The sequence below is a fragment of the Lissotriton vulgaris genome, chromosome 3_1, assembly GCF_964263255.1.
Source record: "Lissotriton vulgaris chromosome 3_1, aLisVul1.2, whole genome shotgun sequence".
NCBI classification, from domain to species: Eukaryota; Metazoa; Chordata; class Amphibia; order Caudata; family Salamandridae; genus Lissotriton; species Lissotriton vulgaris.
In genome coordinates, this window is record NC_141689.1 from 1,009,543,555 (window position 1) to 1,009,561,921 (window position 18,367).

An 18,367-nucleotide genomic window follows, 5' to 3' on the forward strand; every position below is an offset into this window, starting at 1 on the left:
ACAGAACCTGGTGGGAGGCAGTCGAGTTACCCCATCCTGAATTCCCCTGGGTGTGTACTTTTAAAAAATGTATAGGTTTGCTAGGTTTCCCTTGGTGCCGGCAGAGCTAGGGCTCAAAAACAAAAGGTAGGCTCTTTGCCAAAAAAAGGACATGTTTTCACTGCGAAATTGAGGTGCGACCACGTTGCGTTTTGCGCTGTTTCCTGTCACAGGCACCAGGCAGACCCAGGCAAGTAAGGTACCATTTTTTTCAAGAGACCTGGGGGAACGCTGGGTGGGTGGAAATTCGTTGATCCACGCAGATTCCAGAACTTTCCACCACAGAAATGTGAGGAAAATTTGTTTTTTTTGTCAATTTTGTAGTTTGCATGGGATTCTGGGTAACAGACCTGGTGGGAGGCAGTCGAGTCACCCCATCCTGAATTCCCCTGGGTGTGTAGTTTTAAAAAATGTATAGTTTTGCTAGGTTTCCCTAGGTGCCGGCAGAGCTAGGGTGCAAAAACTACAGCTAGGCACTTTGCCATAAAAGGGTCAATTTTTAACTGCAAAATTGAGGTGTGACCACGTTGCATTTTGCGCCGTTTCCTGTCGCAGGCACAAGGCCGACCCACACAAGTGAGGTACCATTTTTATCGGGAGACTTAGGGTAATTCAGATTTGTAAATCAACTGTTATTACCTATTGAGTTTTCATGCATTTCTCACTTCCCAATGAAAGACATTGTGTAAAAAATATTTTTGGAAAAATGACCAATAATTCTCATGCTAGTATGAGTATTCCCAATTTTGAAAATGTGCAAATATATACTGTTTCTAAACTCTATAATTTGTACCCAATTCAGAAATACATAGGTGTCTTTCATACCGATTTTTCCATGTATACATTTTCAAAGAATAAGTGCTCCATACCCAGTAAATAATAAAACACCATTGCAAGTTGCTGCTCAGTTTTTGGCTCTGGGTTCGTCGGGTTCTTGGTGGAACTACAAGTCCTATATATCCCCACAACCAGGAAGGTCAAACGGTATATTGCTTTCAAAGAGCTGTCAAAATTACAAGAAGTTATAGGTGAAAATGTTGAGACAAAAGGCAGTGTTTTTCAACAAATTTTCAATTATTCCAATAGTTAACTGTTAGTTTCTATAAAGAAACCTTCATGGATTTAGACAAATGACCCCTTTCTGAATTCAGAATTTTGTCTGCTTTTCAGGATCCATTATTGCTTTCAAACTCATTTCTACCATTAACTGGAAGGAGGTTGAAAGCTCTAAAAATAGCAAAAATAGGCTATGTCCCAGAAAAATGCCAAAACTGTGTGAAAAATATTGGCTCTCTGACAAAAGACTGTCATTCCCTAAAAGCTGAGAAAATGGAGATTTCAGCCCCACAAACCCTTTTTTGATAACATTTGCAGGGAAAAACCCAGAGGCTTTCATTTGCAGCCCGTTTTTCCCATTTTTCTGAAAAAACTAAAATTTCACTGCATTTTGCTTAATTTCTGAGACCCCTTCAAGGGAATCCACAAACCCTGGACACCTTTAGAATCCACATGATGTTGGAAGAAGAGGACGCAAATTTGGCATGGATACCTTATGTGGTCAAAAAGTTAAGGGGGCCTAAGCGCACACTAACCCCAAATCGCCAAAAAAAAGGCTTAGCACAGGAGGGGAAAAGGCCTAGAAGCGAAGGGGTTAGCTTGCAGCCGCCACACAGCATTAGGGAACCCCTTGGTGCCTCACTCTTGGTATTCTCGCTGCTTGCAGCAGCTGTGACCTGGATAAGAAGCCAACTTAGTATTGGGAAGGTCCCTCAAGTGTGCTAGCAGTAGATCATTTGAGTTCCACCCACTGCTGTGCTTAATTGCTTACAAATACTAGCTTGACTGCAAGAGATAGAACTGGGGGTGTCAGACTGAGAAGATCACTCTCTCATCTGCGTCAAGGATGCTAGTAACATTTACAGAAAGCTGCCTTCTCGCAAACAAAATTGATGCCAGGAGATCTAATCTACATCATGTGGGGGTACCCGAAGGAGCAGAGAACACGGGTAGCCATTAGAATGAGCAATTATGGCATCACTGATTAAATCAAACACTGTTGATGATGTCCCGGCGGATATTTCCATCAATAGGGCTCATCAGATCCCTGCTCAACGCCTTGTAAATTTTAAATTCCCTCCTGCTATCATTGTAAACTTTGGTGACCATCGCATAAAAGAACATATCTTTTCATCGGCCACTCAAAAGAAAGAATTTACGATAGCTGAAAAAATGCAGATTTGCGTCTTCTCAGACATGTCCGTTGCAGTGGCATGTAGACGGAGAGACTCTGTAGGACTCTTTGGACAATTTAAAGCTGCTGGGGCACAGACCTCAATAGTGCAACAGTCAAAACTCAAGTTTTTTTTTTTAAAGCCAATTCCATTTTTGTATATATCAAGAAGATGCGCAAGGCCTATTGCAAAAAGTGCAAAGCTGAAGGGCTCTTTATTTCTCTTTCAGATGCTGTTAATTTTTCCCTTCTTGCATTTTGTTTTGTCTTTTTGTGGGATTGAATGTTGTGTGTGTGGGTGGGGGTTGTTCCTTTCCTTTGGAGTGTAGCTTGGTTAGGCAACATGGCACCCCACAAAAGAGAGGGTACCAGGGGGTATGGTGGGCAATTCTCCCTCTCAGGGTCACTAAGTGTGTGACTTGCACTTGCAGTTTTGGACTGTTGGGGTGGGTTAGAGGGTGATAGGGGACCGCATGTTTGCGGAAAAAAAGAGCAGATTCATGAGGGAGAGATTAGTACTAGACACATGGAAGGCAGAAGGGCTATATTAGCTTGTGTGGCAGGAGCAGTTTGTTTCGACTTCCTCATTGCTAGATGCAGCAGAGGAGTTAAGGTGACAAATATTGCGGTTTTTTAATGATCTGCAAAGTTTGGGTAATTTCATGCATGTTAATGGCGTTTTAAATAAGCAAAACAAAAGGCCCATACTGAATTGGTTGTCCTAGTTCAACCTGGAAATAATCTGTTTACCAGAAACACATCTCAAAGATAATAGTCCCAAGCTCATCATACCAAAGAAATACTCATGTGCATATTTTGCATCAGCAGGGATAGCCATGTGTGTAGTGGCAATATATCTGGCTAGATCTATAGACTGGGAGGTGGGAGAAGTGATAAGGGATAAGTAGTGGAGATGGATTTGGATGAAGGTGCGAGTAGAAGCTGCTTTCTTCAATCTAATGAACAATTATGGCCTAATATTGGATGAAGTAAGTCCCCAGAGGAATCTGTACAATATAGCCATGGGGGCTGAAGAACATATGATTTTTGGAGGCAACTTCAATATTATTCAAGACTTGAAGAAAGAGACATCTAACAAGACCAAAATGCAATTAAAACCCAAAAGTGCCTCCGTCCTTGCGTTAATTAAGCAGGATTTCAATCTGGATGATCCTTGGAGGTTGAATCATCTGGGTACGGCGCAATATGCACGTTTCTCTCGCCAATTTAATACTGCATCATGACAGACTGGCCAATGCTTTCTCCGATCAATCTATCATATTGATTCAATTAGAGTTTGAAGAGCTAAATACTGTAGGATTAAGGTGACAGCTTGACAACCCCCTTCAGGTACATCAGGTTTGGCTGTCAACGATGCAAATATTTATCTGGGAGTTTTTTTTGTGAATCAAAAATCAGCCTCAGCCTTTTCTGTATGGGAGGCCTTCAAGGCAATGTTTTATGGCCAGGTGATCTTGTATAAGTCTAAACAGAATAAAGAGTCATATTATCAAGACAGGCGCTAAAACTATCGCCGCTTTATCGGCAGAAAACTGCAGATAAAGCGGCGATAATGGGCTTGATAATATGCTCTAAGGCAGTGTTTCCCAAACTGTGGTCCGCAAACCCCCAGGGGTCCCTGACACATTCCCAGGGGGTCCACAGGCAGCAGTTTTAAAAGCACTGCAAAGTATCTTGTATAATTAGCAGTTTTCAAAGAACAATAAAAGTGTCAAGATAACACCAATGATTAATGTCCCTGCTAGAGAGCGAGGAGAGTTTTGTCCAGTGGCAGCTTTGACTTATCTAATGTAGTACAGAGGGTTAATATGCCTACTGCAAAGAACGTGTACCATGCATTTTCAAAAACAGTGTTTTATATGCATAGGTCAGTGGATTACTGCTTTTGTCACAGAGATTCTTTGTCCCCTGTGCAGTTCATAAGTGATAATCGTAATCTAGCACAGTGACCTATAAACAGCTGCTTCCAAACTGCAAGGTACAAGTTAGTGACATGTTTTTTCCCAGTCTTTCAGTATCCTGATGCTGCTAAAAAGTTTTATTTGGGTGGAATACATTTTTATTGTTAAAGTCAATGCTAACCACTGTGTTCTATTCTGAATTCTAAGTTTGTGCTTCTCCAGACCAAGCACTCTTTAAAAATGCCTACCAGTATGAATGACATGCGAGTTCTACACCTTGTAGTCCCCTTTGCCTTATGTAACATTTTCTTTTCACTGATTTACATGTATGATTCACTGTCTCTATATGTGTGTGATGTAAAGTGCTCTGACATCCTACAATGGTATGAGAGATGCTATAAAAAATGTAATACACGTGACAGAGGGGCTATGGAGAGATGAGCAGCACTGTTGGAGGTCAGTAACTTGAAATGTCATTTTGTCACTTCTATGTGTGCTGCTTAATGCAGCACACATGGAAGTTACAAAATGTCATTTTTTTTAAAGATTGTTGATGTGTGTTTATGTTTCTGAACATAAACAATCCAAGGCGTTTTGCAAAAACGAGGAGAAATAAAGCATTTCTCCTTGTTTCGCAAAGTTAAGAAGACCAGGTTTTTACCTGGTCTTAATTTTGGTGCTGCCTCCCATTTAAGCTGCCCTTGTAAATGGGGGCAGTGTCAAAGTCAATGGGTGTTGCAGGGGAAACACCCACCGCAACACCCACTGTCCACCCCTTTCACGCTAAGCATTGGGTGAAAGGGGGTCTTATTTACAAGGCAATATTAAGTCACGTTAAGTGGCTTAACGCGGTCTTGTAAATAGGGTGAAGCCCCTTTCGCCACGGGAACGTTGCAAATAGTGAAGTTCCCATGGTGATAGGGTCTTGTAAACATGCCCCTAAAATCCTTAGTAATTCGAGTATTTGTTTTGTGTACACACATGTGTTAATTTTTTTCGAATACTGTTTTAATGTTTGAAATTTAAATCCTACAAATTGCTAGGGGGTCCCCGGCTTCCAGTGGTGACTCAATGGGGGTCCTCAGGAGTCAAGAGTTTGGGAACCACTGCTCTATGGAATTCCAATCGAAGCCCATGTTAGATGTCTTCACATCTAATATGGGCTTCGATTGGAATTCCATTGGAATTCCATAGAGCATATTATCAAGCCCATTATCGCCGCTTTATCGGCAGTTTTCTGATAATTTTAGCGCCTGTCTTGATTATATACTCCAAACTGCGTATAACCCAAATACGGGAGCTCCAGTCGGCGGTTGATGCAGCTCAAGATGCCCTAGGCAGGAGCTGGATTGGACAAAAGAGCAAGGAGAAAAGAGCAGCTCACAATGGCTAAGCATAATATCAGAGACTTCACCCTTGAGGAAAGTAATAACTCAAGGACCTTTTAGCAAAATCAACATGGGGAAAGCCAGTTGAAAGGTTGGCTCCTTGCCTGGTCTTCACGGATTAAACAGGACTCACAACGTATTTTAAACATTAAAAATCCTGCCTCTAATACAGTTCAAACAGATGATAAAGAAACTGCGAAAGTGTTTCTCCAACACTACAAGAATGTATATGAAAGAGCTCATGCAGTTTCTACACCAAGCCTTGAAGGGTTCATTAGCTTAAATAGGCTCCCACAATTGTCGACCGATCAAAAAGAAAATCTATTACAGCGCATCTCTGAGCAAGAGGTGGCATCAGCTGTGCAAAACATGCCTAATGACAAAGCATGTGCCAGCGATGAAATACCGACTGAGGTGTATAAGGTATTTTCAAAAGGACTGCTCACAATCCAGATAGAATTATTTCGTTTAATTAGAGAAGGAATGGTTATATCTTCCACCTTCAAAGAGCCCGTGATAGGCAGCTTCTTAAAAAATACAAAATACCTCTGAACGAAACATTGTATCACCCTCTAAGTCTGCTAAACACAGACTTTAAGCCGTTTGCAGAGGTATGGGCATCGCAAATCATTTCTACAGGGCAGATCCTGGTCCACAAAGACCAGAATGGAAAGGGGCGACCACTCGGTCCCCCCGAACGTATGGCAGAGTGCCTCGATCCCCCCGGGAAGCCATTTTGGGCGGGAGGCGCGTCTCGGCTGGTATGCCCAAAGCGGCGTAGCCGGGGCGCGCTTTTTCCCGCCCTTGAGTGGGCTGGCCTAGACACTGACGCCGCCGGCCACGCCCTCGGGGCAGGCAGGGGCGGGTTTACGCCCGCCCTGAAGATGGATAAAAGGAGACGCAAGACCAGAAGACATCCTCTTGTTCCTGTGCTCTGAAGCTGCACCTCCTCGCTGCACGTGAGCTCGAGACGGAACGAAGAGCCAATTTTGAGCGTTTTAATCGTTCTTGTTGGAGAGGAGGTGCCAAACAGGTCTAATATAGTCCGAGGGGCGCCTTTACCCACTCCCATTGATACCCTGGCAATGATTCCTTGGCTCAGTGACTACCCGGATCGTACTTCTGCTGGGGTGCTGCGAAACGGTTTTTCGTATGGTTTCCGCATCCCGGTAGGGGACTTTCAGGGTGTGGATAAGTGTAAAAATCAAATTTCCGTCTTGCAGCATACAACCGTAGTACAGGATAAGATCCGGAAAGAGGTGACTCGAGGTCGGGTCGCTGGCCCGTTTAGTGTACCCCCGGTCCAGAATTTTTTTGTTCCCCCTTAGGGGTAGTCCCCAAGAAAGACCCTGGAGAGTTCCGACTAATTCATAATTTATCGGCTCCACGAGGTTTTTCCGTAAATGAGGCAATCGACCCAGAAGTGTGTTCGGTGCGGTACGCATCCTTTGATGAGGCCGTAGCCATTTTGAATCGCCTGGGGCCCGGGGCGCTGATGGCGAAGTCAGATATCGAGTCAGCGTTCCGATTGCTCCCGGTACACCCAGACGACCAGCGTCTCCTAGGTTTCATGTTTCAGGGTTGTTATTACATGGATAGGTGTATGCCAATGGGGTGTTCTATATCCTGTGCTTATTTCGAGAAATTCAGTAGTTTTCTACAATGGGTCTTCACAAAGAAAACGGGTTTCCAAGATGTAATGCACTACCTTGATGATTTCCTGTTTCTTGGGGCTGACGGGGGTTTTGAATGTGGCCGGGCCTTGGCCGAATTTTGTGTGTTGATGAACCAGTTTGGTGTGCCATTGGCGCCGGGTAAAACAGTGGGTCCTACGACTTGCCTCGAGTTTCTGGGGATCGAGTTGGACTCCATTGAGGGGTGTTTCCGTTTGCCAGCCGAGAAAGTGTTGAAGTTCAGGGCTGCGCTGCAACTGTGTATAAATGCATCAAAAGTTACGCTGCAACAATTACAGCAGGTGGTGGGACAGTTGAATTTTGCCCTGAGGGTAATACCAATGGCCCGCCCGTTTTCCCGTTCAATTGCCCAAGCGATGGTTGGCCTTAAAGAAGGCCATCATCGCACGAGACTATCAGCCGAGATCCGCCAGGACATGCGTATTTGGTTAGCATTTTTGGCGGATTTCAATGGTAGAATCGTCTGGAATAAACCAGCCGTGTCTTCTGAAGAGCTGGGGCTGTGGACAGATTCGGCGGGAAGCGTAGGTTTTGGCGCCATTTTCAGCACAAAATGGTCGGCACAAAGATGGCCGACATGGTGGCATGAGAATGGTCTGACGAGTAATATTGCTTTCCTCGAACTGTTTCCCATCTTGGTGGCCTTGAGAACATGGCCTGATGGGTTCAAGGATCACTCTGTCATATTTTGGTCTGACAATATGACCGTGGTCGAGTGCATCAATAGTCAGGCAGCACGTTGTAAACTGATCTTAAGACTGCTTAAAGAAATTGTTTTACTGTGTATGCAATTGAACGTGCTATTCAGAGCAAAACACGTTCCAGGGGTGTTGAATCAGGCGGCTGACGCACTGTCTCGTTTTCAAATGCAGGCTTTTTCGGGTTTCCTTCCCTCAGCGGACCCGGAGCCGGCACCATTTCCCGAAGCTCTCTGGTCTCTAGGTGCCCCGAACTTCGTCACCTCGTGGGAGAGAGTCTAGCACCAAGGACGAGGAAGGCATACGAAGGGGCGTTTAGGGCCTATTTAGCCTTTTTGGGGACTGTTAGAGAGCGACTTTGGGGTCACGAGGAATGGGTAGTGAATTTCCTGTTGTCCTTACGTAGGGCTGGGAAATCGGTGGCTACGGCCCAGAGGCATCGTGCTGCCATTTCCTTTGTTGCCAGAGCACACGCTATCCAAGACCCTACAGCGTCTTTCGTTGTGCAGAAAGCGCTGCGTGGGTGGCAACGCCTGGAGGGTCGCAGAGTGGATTTAAGGCGCCCGATAGGTTTGGATAGATTGTCCCAGTTGTTGGCTACACTCCCTGCCACATGTTCATCTCAGTTTGAGGCGGTGCTGTTCCGAGCCGCTTTTACACTAGCATTTCACGGGGCAATGCGGGTAAGCGAACTAGTTGCGAGGAACAAATTGGATGTGGCGGGGGGTTTGTGCCAGGAACACGTTCAGATCAGGGGAGAAACAATGACTGTCTCCTTTGTAAGGTCCAAGACGGACCAAGATGGGTTGGGTGACTGCGTCATCATACGCAGGATTCCTGGGTCCTCCATATGTCCGGTAAAGTGTTTAGAGGATTACCTAGCACGAAGGGTGCCATCATGGGGGGGGACTTTGTTAGGACACGCGGACGCCACCCCACTGACGAAATTTCAGTTTCAGCGGGTGCTTGCGATGTCAATTGCCGCTGCGGGCTTGAACCCGGGCGATTTTGGGACCCATTCCTTTCGGATAGGGGCTGCTACGGAAGCTACAGCCAGGGGTCTTAATGTTGAACAAGTGAAACGAGTGGGGCGTTGGTCCTCCAATTGTTATAAAAGATACGTGCGGTTGCACATGTTGTGAAGCTGTAATTATGTACTCTGTACTCACGCTTCTTGTTTTTGTTTGGTTTCAGTTACGCAAGCCTACGAGGCGGGGCGGACTACGCAGTCGACCCTACACCGGGCCAGCGGTCAGACATCACCGGCTGTGAAAAAGGAGGTGTGGGTCGTGGGCCACTCATACGTGAGGCGTGCCGCAGACGTATTCAAAGCAGGTGACTTGGTTCACGTAGCTGGGGAATACGGGTACAGGATGTCCTTCCACGGAAGGGGCGGTCTCTGTATTGACCAGTTTCAAACATTCTTTGAGGATTTGTTAGGGCGGACAAGGTCACCGCCGTCTATAGTTATAGTACATGTTGGGGGCAATGATTTGGTCACCATCGGTAGACGACTACTCCTGGAGGCAATGCTTTCCACTGTAAGTTGGTTGGCGAGGAGAGTTCCGGGGTGTACGATTGCATGGTCCCATTTGATTCCACGAAAGGTGTGGCGGGGGGCTATCTCTATACCTGCTTTGAATCATTCCGTTAGAAAGCTTAACAATAAAGTGAGTAGGTTGTTCCGTTCCAGGACATTGCATTCTATTTCCCATGGCTGTATTAATGATGACAGGATGTATTCGGGGGATGGTGTGCATTTGTCTTGGGTGGGGAATGAGTTATTCTTAGGAGACTTCTTAGCATGGTTAAAATCTTTGAAACATGACCTTTAGGTAGGAGTTTTTGTGGGGAGTCCGGATAGCCGGTCAACTATCCGGCCTTGTGGCGGTAAGGTCATGATCGGTGAGCACTAATTGGAAGATCCCTATGAGTGGGCGTCACCCAACACGGATGGGAGCGCTCGGGGGAGGTGGCCTTTGGCCCCTCAACGGGGAGGCGGTCCCTTCTAAGGATGGGTCGCCGAAAGAAGAGGAAAGGCGGTCAAGGCCCCTTCCTGTGTAGGAGGGGGTACAGCCCCCTCCTGGGGAATTTCCCGGGGCCAGTGACATCTGCGACGGCAGATGCGGTAAGTTGTGTGGGGTTGGGGGGAGGTCTACGATACCTTCTAGATACCTCACACGAGTTCGAACGACCTTTAAATGGCGTCGAGTTGATAAGTGCCCCCGTCAAGACAAGGGAAATTGTAGTAGTTGCACGTGAGTACGCCTCAGTGCGGTCGCCCCTCCCAAGTGGGGGGGGGTATGTCTGGTTAGGGATCTTGACACCGGTTACGACCTTGCCGTTGGCCCTTAAACGTTAGGATGTACAATTTCAATATTTCAAGTAAATGTTTTGTAGGATGTTAGATCGGCTAGGAGAACCTCTGTATTAGAGAATCTGTTAAAGTTAGCCAAACATCGCAATGTGGTATGAAATTGTACATTAATGTTTAACCGTTTTAATTTTTTGTTTTAATAAATACGGCCGGGAGGGTCACTCCCTCCCACTTCCAAAAACTTCAAGAACTGTTTCCGGTTTCCCTCATTTGGGGATTGTGTTGAGAGGGGGTGGCGGGTATCTCAGCCATATGGAAAGGGGCGACCACTCGGTCCCCCCGAACGTATGGCAGAGTGCCTCGATCCCCCCGGGAAGCCATTTTGGGCGGGAGGCGCGTCTCGGCTGGTATGCCCGAAGCGGCGTAGCCGGGGTGCGCTTTTTCCCGCCCTTGAGTGGGCTGGCCTAGACACTGACGCCGCCGGCCACGCCCTCGGGGCAGGCAGGGGCGGGTTTACGCCCGCCCTGAAGATGGATAAAAGGAGACGCAAGACCAGAAGACATCCTCTTGTTCCTGTGCTCTGAAGCTGCACCTCCTCGCTGCACGTGAGCTCGAGACGGAACGAAGAGCCAATTTTGACCCACCCACCAGCCCCTGAGGACAGCTAGTTTGTTTTAATAAAGTTGATCAGTTATTCTATTTCGTTTTCAGGTTGTTTTGGTGTTATGTTGATATTTAGTGTGTAATAAAGATTGGTGTAATTTTCAGGTTGTGTGATTAAAGAATTTCGGATTTAAGGTCCATTTAGTACAGGTTTTTTCGGTCATAGTGGCCAATGTAGTTTCATTTAAGTAGCATTTGTCGTATTTATTTCGGTCAGACGGTAGGCGGTAAGGTCATGATCGGTGAGCACTAATTGGAAGATCCCTATGAGTGGGCGTCACCCAACACGGATGGGAGCGCTCGGGGGAGGTGGCCTTTGGCCCCTCAACGGGGAGGCGGTCCCTTCTAAGGATGGGTCGCCGAAAGAAGAGGAAAGGCGGTCAAGGCCCCTTCCTGTGTAGGAGGGGGTACAGCCCCCTCCTGGGGAATTTCCCGGGGCCAGTGACATCTGCGACGGCAGATGCGGTAAGTTGTGTGGGGTTGGGGGGAGGTCTACGATACCTTCTAGATACCTCACACGAGTTCGAACGACCTTTAAATGGCGTCGAGTTGATAAGTGCCCCCGTCAAGACAAGGGAAATTGTAGTAGTTGCACGTGAGTACGCCTCAGTGCGGTCGCCCCTCCCAAGTGGGGGGGGGTATGTCTGGTTAGGGATCTTGACACCGGTTACGACCTTGCCGTTGGCCCTTAAACGTTAGGATGTACAATTTCAATATTTCAAGTAAATGTTTTGTAGGATGTTAGATCGGCTAGGAGAACCTCTGTATTAGAGAATCTGTTAAAGTTAGCCAAACATCGCAATGTGGTATGAAATTGTACATTAATGTTTAACCGTTTTAATTTTTTGTTTTAATAAATACGGCCGGGAGGGTCACTCCCTCCCACTTCCAAAAACTTCAAGAACTGTTTCCGGTTTCCCTCATTTGGGGATTGTGTTGAGAGGGGGTGGCGGGTATCTCAGCCATATGGCTTTCTGCCTAATAGATTGATGGCGGCGTATACTTATTTTCTGATTCAGGAAATAGATTTTCTCTCCAACGGTCAAGAGGAAGCCACAATTTTAATGTTTGACGCCAAAAAGGCATATGATTTGGTCAATTCGGACACCTTACTTTGGGCAGGTTTGGTCTCCGCATTTAATTGTTAAAATTCATCAGAAACTATATGGGGAGGCGGAGGCATGAGTTATTATAAACGCAAAAAAAGTTGGATCTGTTAAAATCAATAGCGGCACCTGCCAGGAGTGCCCGATGTCCCCTATCCTCTTTGCCTTGTTTACTGAGTCCCTGGTGGCCAGAATCCACCTTGCAGAATCCATCATTTTCTTGTAGAAGGGATGCCCAAGATCAAACTGTTTGTGAACTTTAAACGAATCTCTATTTGAAAGCGGATCGGGCAAATAGCGAAGGAGCCATAAATATAATTCAGGAATAGATGAGGGTGGGGGCACATAAGATCAGCCAAAGCAAAACAGAGTCTCTTTTATTCACTGGCCCACCTAAAGTATTGTCCTTAGATCTGCAGTGCCAATACAACAAGCAGTGCTCAATATTTTATCTTAGGGTTTATGTAACAAACACATATTCAGCGTTGTTCCAATTGCATTATAAAACTATGTTAGACAACGTAAAAACCCTATTGGCGAGGAGAGCGTTTCTTCTACTGAGGTTAATTGGCAGAGTTTCCTTAATAAAAATGTTTATTTTGTCCTTTATTTTATTTCTTTTCTCCAATCTCCGCATTAAAAACAATGGGCCATATTAACAAGAAAGGGCGATACATTATCGCCGCTTTTATCGGCAGGAAACTGATGCCAAAGGGGCGATAATGGGCTTGATAATATGCCCTTATAAATTCCCATAGAAGCCCAGGTTAACACCAGAACCTGGGCTTCTATGGGAATTCACAAGGACATATTATCAAGCACATTATCGCCGCTTTAGCAACAGTTTCCTGCCTATAAAAGCGGCAATAAAGTATTGCCCTTTCTTGATAATATGGCCCAATGTCTTTTTTTTAAGAAATAGATTCTGTCATCATTAGACTTGTGAGGAATGGTAAAATCTTGAGGTAGAAATATTTCTTTCTCCAACTAGACAGGGACCAGGGTGGAATGGCGTTCTTACCTGGTTTTTTGCTTATTATCAGGCCACGTGGCTGGATATTGTAGTTTGCATGGAGAAGGTCTCTGGTGGGCTTGATCATTTTCTATTAGCCAGAATGGTTTAAGAATCAGAACTGGACTCACCAGCCTTTTTAAAGATGGCTAAAATACCAAAAAGGTCAAGGTACAAGATGCTAGTTGATATAGAAAATGTTTTAAAGTGCTTTTTTAAAGCAATACAGGTGTTGACCTGCCATAGGTTTGTACGGCTACAGGATTGTAAAGTTCTAGGCTTGTTTGTTTTTAAATCAGTGCTTAGTTTCTGGAATTCCCAAGGGTATTGAGTAATGGGTGACTTTAATGTTGGAAACAAACTGTGAACTTGAGAGAAAATGAAACAGTGCCTAGGGTCAGGGTGCCATCGTTACTGGCTCAGTGTTTTGCAGATTTCAGGATTCTTAAGAAGTAATTATCTGGAAATGAGTGAATAGACTCAGGCTCCTATTAGGTTATTAGAAAAAACTGAGCTGACAAGGATAGGCAATTGGTTCAAGGCCCTTAGGAAATATTCTGATTTGTCTAAGATCCATGAATATTTTAATAAGCTAGTTGAGGAAACTGGGTGTCGGGTGACCATTGGAGAATGGGAGCATATCCCTATGGTTGGGTATAGCTCCTATATAACCGCTAATTTTTAAAGAATGAGTCCTCTCAAGATGGATGGTATATTATACAGCACAAGAAATACTAAAATGTTTCTGACTATTTCAAATCAGTGTTTTAGATGTGCACAATATGATAAAGGGGTCTAGTTATATACTTTTTTCTTAGCCTCAAATTGTTCCAAATTCTGGAAAGATATTTTTTTAATTCTGAGTGAATGTTAGCAGACCATAATTACATCCGAAGCTATGGTAGTTTTATTTGGGGCATTCCACTCAACTTGGAAACATTAACAAATATTCTATATCAGCTGCCCTATCTGTTGCACGATCTCTGATGCTCCAATATTGGAGGGCAATTAATATTCCCAGGGTCAAAATCTGCATTATAAATTAAAGAGGACCAGATCTTTTGAGAAGACTTATGCACAGTGGATTGGAAATAATAAGAGCTGTTTGAGCACCGTTAGCTGCCCTCGAGAATAATTTGATTTAGATGTGCGCTTTATTAAAATATTATGGAGGAGATTGCTATACATAATAAACGCTCTGTGTTTTTGCACTATTTGCTCTACATGGTCTATATGCTCTTTAAGCTGCATTGCACTTTTGCACTTTACTTGTTCATATACTGCTATATCTTGTCTATCTTCGATACTGTGCAGGAGTAAAGCCCACTAAGGGCTAAGTAATTGATAGTGCAAAGCACGAGTTATTAGATACAGGGGTGCTATGAATGAATGTATATGATATTGCATAAGATTAACCTTTTCCAAAGGTCTAAGGAATGGTTAGTGCAATGCTCAAGTTATTAGCTATGGGTGCTCTATGAACTAATGTGACATTTTTTTATTTATGTGACTCTGTTCCTACATCTTTTAGTAACCTAGTTTTTGAGACAATTATTTATTTATGTATATGAAAGAAATATATGAATTTTAGATTCACTCAGCACCTTTGGACTTTACTTATCCTAAAGCCGCCTCTAAGGTTTTCGTACAATATGCACTTTTGCACTTTCACCCTTTATTTGTTTTCATGCTGCTATATTCCTACAACATATGATATTTCGCAGGATTAGTTCCTGCCAAGGATTAAGTGCAATACATGATTCATTAGATGTATTCAATGAATGTACATGATTAGTCTTTACCAAAGGTCCAAGCAACAGTGGCAGCACCTCTATGTAAGCGGAGGAGTGTCGTCCTCCTGCACCCAGTGCCACAATAAAGAAAAATAAAATGCTAATAAAATAGATGTATTCCCCTTTTATTTTTCCCTTTTCCGAGTCAGCCGTGTTTGGGGTGAGGCCACTGCTGCTGACTGGCAGCATGGGAGTGGCTCTCACTCCAACAGTTTACAATGCGCATGTCATTTTGGCCAGCTGTTTTGCAATGGCCGTCCTGACAGCCGCAGTGTAATCCTCTGCACCCAGCTGTCTAAGACAGCCAGGTGGGGATCAGGCATGGGCCCTCAGTGCCTGCTGGAGCGTTGAGGCAGCTCGCTCCAGCCAATCCTGGTGCTTTCTTCATGATGCTAACATTATCAGCATCTTAAGCAAAAAATACAACTGGAGAATTCCAGTAAACCCAGTTGAGACCCGTGTGAATGTGGTAACAGGCAACAATGTCTCAACAGGTAATACTACAAAAGCAATGACCATAATGTAAAATACATTTTTTTCTTTTTTTAAAGCTAAGAACTATGTTAAGTTTTATTCAAAGTCAGTTTGCTCCATTCCTTTTTTTTATATATATATATTTATTTTTTTCCATTCAGCACATAAGTTTTTTTAGACAGAACGTCGACATGTCAAGGCCGTGAATTGATAAGCGCAAGCATAGACATAATCGTGACAGTACTTCATCTCAGATTCCAATAAATGAATTCACAAACATACATAAGATAATTCTACTTACAAACATTTCCTAAACATTACCCAGAAGTTGCCAAAATCCTCATAACTATCCCAACCCCGCTCGCCATTTACTAATAGGTTCCCAAATTCGTAACCCCAACTGTCTTCCTTTCCTGCCTTTCCTTGGGTAGATGGGTTTTTCTAAATTATATGCTGCCAACAAATTAGACAACCATGTTTGCAACCCTGGGGGGTTCTCATCCAACCAAGCCCTGGCTATGCATAACCTATACACAGCCATGGCAACAAAGATGAAATCCCGCTGCGAGATACCATCCTCAGGGACTACTCCTAACAATATGTGCACCGGTCTAAGACTTATCTTAATGCTTAAGGAAACCTGAAAGAAGTTCTCTATATCCTTTAAAAGTGTGTGCAGCTGTGGGCATAGTGCAAACATATGTGTTATATCTGCTTCTACTGAATTGCACCTCGGGCAGGTAGTGCCTGTAGTCCCACCCCATTTCGCTATCCTGGCCGGGGTATAGTAGAGTGAATAAAGGGTTTTGTAGTGTTGCGATTGCAACAACGCAAAGCATAGAACTGTCCATCCTAAATCCAACGAGTCCTGAAACCACCCTATCTCCCCCTCTAGTTTCCCTGCCCATTTATCACTATGCTTATCCATATCATCCTGCTTTGTAGCTGAGAGACTGGCATAGAAACTTCGTATTGAGCGATCCCCCCCTAACCTTATTTTCTCTATGATCTCAATTCTGTTAAACCCCACCTGCCACCCGTGCTTACTCCCTAGATAACTCCTTATCTGTAGGTACTTAAAAAAATCCTGCCTATCCAATCCGTACCTATCACTCAAATCCGAAAATAATACAAAACCCTCCGAATTCCTAATGTCTCCAATCTGAGCAATCCCCTTCGCCGCCCACCTTTCCATTGTCATATCCCCAAATACCTCAGTTGGAAAAGATATATTTTTGAACAACCTTGTGTACCGATTAAATCTCCCTATGTCCAACTTTTTCATAAAAGCACTCCATACCTTGATACCCGCCTCGACAGTCTTAAACCTGGTCCTTTTATAATACCCATACTCTACACATGTTAAAAAGCAATTTTCCACATCTTCCCCCAGGACGGCAGCGTAAATTCTAGAGTAGCAATCAGTTATTCTTTGATCTAAACCCCCCTCCTATCAGCCCTTGCAGATACTGAATTGCGGCAGCCCAATAATATAGTCTGAAGTCCGGTGCCCCCCATCCACCTCTTTCTCTCGGTAATGTCATGAACCTATATGCCCTTCAAGTTTTGCCCTGTGCCCAAATAAATCTATTGAGAATACCTTCCAGTGTATTGAACCATTTTGCTTCAAAGAAGAGAGGGATTGCCCTAAAATGATACAAAAATTTAGGCAGTATAAGCATCTTCATTATGTTTGTGCACCCCATTAGAGAAAGGTGGAGGTTATTCAACCGTTCCAGATCCGATTTTACACTAGCCATCAAGGGAGTCATGTTGTTCCGCACGACAACTTCAACATCGGCCGATATTACCACTCCTAAGTATACTGCTGACTCTACGACTCTTGGGTCTGTGCCCCTTGAACATGCTGATTACAAATGATCTGAGGCTTAGATTTATTTAGACTGTAACCAGAGACCTGGCCAAAATTCTGAGCCTCCATCTCAACTTCCCTAATGGCACCCTCCGGGCTAGATGTTAAAATGGCTACGTCGTCTGCGTAAGCCAGCGTTTTTGCTTCACAGCCATTCAGGCTCAATCTGGGGATCCCTTGGTTACCTTCCAATTTACGCAGAAAGGGATCTAGACATAGCGCAAATAGAAGAGAGGATGATGGGCAGCCTTGTCTAGTTCCTCTTTCTATTTTGACTGCTGCTGAATACCCTCTATTGACCCTAATTCTAGCTGATGGGTTCTTATATAAAGTCTGCATTGCTTTAATAAACCGTTCCCCTATAACACTCAACCTTAGGGTGCACCATAGATATTCCCAGGAGACCCTATAGAATGCCTTCTCGGCATCAAGAAAAAGTGCCGCCATAGGGTCTCCCAGAATACCTGCCGCATCAAACATTGTGATCACCTGCCGCGTGTGTTGTGTAGTCCCTTTGCCCGATATGAAGCCATGCTGTGAGCAGATTACTAAGCTCTCAATGATCCCTGCAAGTCTCTTGGCCAGCATTTTCGAGTAGACTTTAACATCAGCGTTCATGAGGGTGATTGGTCTATAAGAGCCTGGCTGATTTGACGGTTTCCCTTTCTTAAGGATCACAACTATATCTGCTCCACCCCATGAATCAGGAATTGCTTCCCCAAGTTGTGCTTGCCTCATCATATTAAACATATCTGCGCCTAATACTCCTTGAAATGTTTTATAAAATTCCACCCGCAGTTGATCAGGACCGGCGGCTTTACCCGATGGTAGAGTACTTAATGCCCTTAAAAATTCCTTCGCCTGGAAAGGTGCTTCCAACTCCTCCTTACTTTTTGCGGCAATAAGTGGCGGTGTGACACCCCTTAAGTAACCCTCAATCTCTCGGAGCTCTCCCCCCCTGCCCTCCCGGTATAGGGATGCATAGGACTGCCTAAAAACTTCCCTCACTCCTTCTACCCCTACAACGCTATCCCCTTGACCATCTATGATCTCCGAGATATCTGATGCTGCAAGCCTCTGCCTAGTCCTGACCGCCAACAGATGGCCCACCTTCTCACTAAACTCGTATGCACCTTCCTTCCTAATTAAATAATTCTC